The sequence below is a fragment of the Rattus norvegicus genome, chromosome 2, assembly GCF_036323735.1.
Source record: "Rattus norvegicus strain BN/NHsdMcwi chromosome 2, GRCr8, whole genome shotgun sequence".
In the NCBI taxonomy this organism is placed as follows: Eukaryota; Metazoa; Chordata; class Mammalia; order Rodentia; family Muridae; genus Rattus; species Rattus norvegicus.
This window is the reverse complement of record NC_086020.1, coordinates 46,542,865-46,548,219: the sequence shown is the minus strand read 5'-3', so window position 1 is coordinate 46,548,219 and position 5,355 is coordinate 46,542,865.

The window sequence follows — 5,355 nt, the reverse complement described above, 5'->3', positions numbered from 1 at the left end:
GTTAATTACACAGATATATACTTCTCAAAAAAAAAAAAAAAAAAGAAAGTGGACTTACTCAGTGTGACCCACATTGGGAAGAGGAGCAACGAGGTCCAGCTACAACCACCCCTACCCAGCCTATCTGTGGAACCCAACCGTGGATTGAAGTTTACATAGAACACAGTGTGTACACCTCTAAACATCTATAGTCAAAGTGTACCCTGACCATCACTCACATTATTGTTTGGTCTAAATCTCCCCTGAAAGGTGGTCTGACACATCAGAACCGTGTGCAATTTCTTCCTGAGGAAGATCTTCCTCTGACTGGCAGGAGGCGGGCGCTGGCAGGGACCAGTCTTTACCCTCTCCAGGTAGGAGATTCCTGGGGAAATAGCAGTTTCTTGAGGATTGTTAACTCATTGTCCGATGGTCAAAGGAAAGAGCAGCAAGCGTCACTTTAGATCTTCATTCTTGCCACTGCCGTTCTACACTGTCACCATGGATACAATGTGGCCTGAAGAGTCCCGAGCATGGGAAATCAGTGAAATAAACTTCAGATCCCATCTCTGCCATGAGCTGTGAAACCTTGACACTTCGTTTTTCCAGACTCCCGTTTCTCCATTCTTTATATCTGTGGGTTGGACCAGATAAGACATGAAGTTCACAACGGCTCTGAAAGCTCTGCTCCTCAAGTCAAAATGTTCTCCTGATTATTTCGAGCGACCAATACGGCTTTGATGCTCAATCATTTCCAAGCCACAGCCACACATGGCTGTGAGATAGGGATATCAGAGACCAAATGGCAGAAGCAGGGCCCCAAAGAGCCAGTCAGCAACCACACAAGGCTCCTCACCCCATCTCAGTTTCACAGGTTTGGCAGTCCCGGATTTCTCTTATATTAGGGGAGCCTTTGGAAAACAGCATCTCAGCAAAGTAATTTTTCTTTTCATAATAATATTTATTGGTATCTATGGAAATGGGAAACAGATGACAGGTTATAGACATAAACCAAGAGAAATGAGAGGTTGTTCAACAAGCTGCCCCAGTTCGTGATTCACCTTTTGTGATGAACGTTGGGAATCGTATGCTGAAGGAGAGACACCACTGTTGTGAGTCCTCTTGAACCCCAGCACCTCGTTTCCCCAGTTTGCAATCCATGGCCAGTCTAGTCTTATCTCTATGCCATCTAATGCCCCAGTTCTGGATACTTTCCAGGCAAATGCCACCACCATATTGTGTCACCTGTAAATACCTCAGTAGCTCTCTCTAAAGGACAAACGCTCCTTTTGAAAGCCTAACCTTACAAGACCATCTTTACAGCTTTTAGAAATTATCTTATAAAATCTTTTTTTTAAAGAAGTTGATCAACTGTTTTGTTTTTTTTGGGGGGGTCGTTTGTTTGTTTGTTTTCAGCGATGGGTCTCATATGTGGCCCAGGCTAGCCTCAAACTCATGATCCTCCCATTTCTGCCCACTTCTCCTGTATACTACAATTGTAGTAACAGCCCCCAAATGGTGGTAGAGGGTGGTAGAGGGTGGTAGACCCATTCAAAAGCTTCTGACAATTTTGTACACTCAGAGACCTACTTAACTCTGAAGATGATAAACCAAACTGCCATGACTCCAAAGCCAACACCTGCCAACGCATTCCGAAAGCTTGTCTGTCTGTTGTATGCTCACCTGCACAAGATGGCTTGAAGATCACAACCCTGCCTCCACACCCTAAGTACGCACACTGCCATGCCAGCAGAGAGCATTCTGATGTATCTTCTGCCATGACTTTGTGTGATTTGAGAGTCTCCCAAAACACTATGGCTAAAGGCTTGCTCCTAACAGTGGGTCTGTTAGGAGAAGGAGATTAAAGCACTGGGTGGTGGGACCAAGTCGGTAACCAGATGATGAGACGCTTATTTTGTGACTTCTAGTTCCTTCCTCGATGTGACTGCTCACCCACCATGACCTTCTACCATTGCCACCTGACATCATTATCCATTACAGGGCTGTCACCAGACCGACACCAGGGTACACACCTCACCCTTGCACCTCCAAAATTGTGAGGCAAAATAACGTCTTTTCTTCTCACTGCTCTGCCCCATGTATTTTGTTATAGTGAACATGTTGATCACCACTGAGGGGTAAAGGATGATGAGCTTCTCCTATGGCTTTTATTGCTTCATTGCGCTACTATTTATTTTTATGAAGTCTAACCTTCCCCACCGGAATGGAAGTTCATGGGGGGAGATCAAATCTAGAAATATTTGCTGAGGAAAAACAGGTAAACCAAGGGTTTTTTTTTTAAGGAAACATTTATTGGTTGATTGGTTGGTTTGGAAAGGGGTCTCACGCTATAATCCAGGCTGCTGTGAAACTCTTAGCGATACTTCTCTCCCAGCCTCTCAAGTGCTGGCATTACAGACGTGAGACATCATGGCAAGTAGGAAAATTCTTTCTATTGCAAATCAAAGTGACTATGAAGCAAATCTACTTTTAAATCTTCAGTCTACTTCCTATTGTGGTGCTTCCTCTAAGAAAAAGAAGACACTCCTTCATCATGGTGGAGTTGAGGTAGAAAAGCGGGTCTACCCTGCAGTCTCCCTCAACAACCACAGGAAGGAGGTCGGTCATCATTATGAGCCCTGATGACAGTTTGGAGTCCAACTTGGCTTCCACACACAGCTCCCAGACACAGAGGGCTGAGTTACCAGTTGTATCTGCCCATGATACCACAGGGGGCAGGATGCTCTTTACCCCTCAAAAGGAATGGTGGCCCCAGGCACAAACAGAGTACTTGGGAATGTTCATATTGACTGGGCAGAAGGCAAGATGGACACATGCTTTTCCTGATGGCCTGGTGAAGGGAAGTGAAGTACAATTTTTCCTCAGTGTTTGGCTAGACAGTTACTGCCTTTCTGTCCTGCTCAGCCTCTCCTTTCCTGGCCCTTTTATTTTATAAAAAGATTTTTCTGGGGCTTGTTTTTGCTTGTCTTGGTTGTTGTTGTTGTCTGTGCACATTTCTGTTTTAGGGGTGCTGGCTTCTTCCTCAATAAGTCTGGAAGCATATAAAACAGAAGAAACTCAAAATCCTACCACCAATTTCCTCAGGGTCCTCATATCTACTACCCAGTCTACATTACTCTCTCCAACTTTCTGTCTCCTTTCTTAAATTTCATCACACAGAGACAATCAATTTTTCAGTCCCTCATGTTACCACATGAAGAAAGGAGTGGGTGAACACTGAAGAGTAGGCAAAAATGAATTTTATTCATACAGAAAAATAGAGTTAAAAACAAACAAACAAAAACCTCTCGGTGGCAAGCGAGAGGCCAAATGAGAGAGATTGCCAGCCAGTGTTACAGCTCTCTGTTACGGCTCTTTGCTCGAAGTGGGTTTTGGGTTGCCAACCAAGACCAGTCCTCAGAAAACAAGCCTGTAAAGAACAAATCCCAGATGAGAACCGTAAGTGGCAGGCCTCCAAGGCAGGAGCCATATTCCTTCTTAGACAAGTAGTCCAGGAGTCTGAAGATCGAAATGCTATGGGCCAGGTTTATATAGTACCGGGTGGGTCCTGACTGGCAGGGTGTATTGTGGGTATGCAAATGATGAAGGATAAGAACCAATCAGAAGTGAGCTAGCCAAATGAGAGAAGAAGAGAGAGACAGAAAGATAGAGGCAGAGACAGAGACAGACAACAGTGAAAGAGAGGCTGACAAGTGGGTTTCTAATCAGGTTAGCAGCTTCATTTCTGTTGCTTCCTTGCCAGTTATAGGGAAGTGGACCCTCCATGGTCAGAAGAGTGCTACAAACCAGGTGGTGCCCTGAGGTTATCTAGTCCCAGCTGTCCCAGAAAACCAGGTGGTGCCCTGGGGATACCTAGCCCCAGCTGTCACAGATTTTTGCACTATTTTTGATGCCAGATGATTCTGGAAAAGCAACCTGTGGCTAGCTCTTTGCACCTGGATAGATTCACCTCACAGGGTTGGGGTATAACACTATCAATGGTAGAAATAAAGAAAAGTATACATGCTCGGGAGGGAATAGAGAAAGATTTGTTTATTACATTTTCTCAGATGTAAATATCCGAGACTGTAATTTTAGATCCCTTTTCTTATCAATGACGTGTGAGATGCTCTTTTACTCTTACGACACCGGATGCAATCTCATTCATGTTTCTGTCAATTCATTGATAATTTGTAGGTGTCTTACCCATAGCCAACCCTGAATCATCCTTAAAGGGACAAGGCTAGGCAAGCTCTTACTGTCAACTGGCTGGTGGAGATGACAACATAAAGTGCTGGCAAACAGTAATGGAGATCTGTGCAACAAGAGGAGAAAGCATGAGATGGAACTGGGCAGAGTAAATTTTAAAAGACTCAATGGCGAAGGAGATGTCTATCCAGAGGGATAATGGGGAGCATCATTATAAACAAAAGGAGGAGCCTGAGGAAAAGAAAGGACTGCGAAGAAGGGAGCAGCAAGCGAGTCCGTGTGGGTGATGCACAGAACAGGAAAGAATGAGGAAAGAGGGGTACAGAACAGGTATAAGGCAGACTGTGTAAGGTGTACACAAAAGACCGGCGCTGAAGCTTTCCTTAACAGCAAGATCACACTGCCTGGGTGGACAAGTCTTCACATTGCCCCTTGAGTGATGGAAGAATTAAGTCTCCTTCCTGAGTTGGTTGTTGGGGTTTATTCTTTCAAGTTCATAGAATCAAGAGCATGAAGATGGTTGGTGTTGGCTGCAGGAAGGATATGTGGAATTCCCAATCAATGCACGCAAATTTTCCATCAGAAAAGGGTGCACTAAAAATCTGCCTCACGTGGACCTACAGCCAACAATATGTATTGTATGCGTGGTTTACTAAGAGGTGTATGGGGGCTGGAGAGATGGCTCAGCAGTTAAGAGCACTGACTGCTCTCCAAGAGGTCTTCAGTTCAAATCCCAGGAAACATATGATGGCTTACAACCATCTATAATGAGATCTGAAGCCCTCTTCTGGTGTGTCTGAAGACAGCTTCAGCGTACTCATATACATAAAATAAATAAATAATACTTTAAAAAAAAAAGAGGTGCAGAGGGGTTGATCTCATGTTGATCTTCTTACCACAATAATTTATTTTTCAAATAATACCTTCTTTATCCAGCCAAAGCCCATTTCAGTCAACAGTTTGACAGTTCCATGGTCCCCAGGCATTACCACAATCACAGCCTAAGAAAGCAAGGACCACTGCATTTCTCTCAACCAATTAGTGGTCCATTTAGGTCAGCCAACAATTCAAAGTCCCAGAAACAGTTTGCTATAGAGTTTATTTGTGTTACTGCTGCCCTGAAAATAATGAAGGAGTAAGAAAGTGAGAAAACAAAGATATTATGGC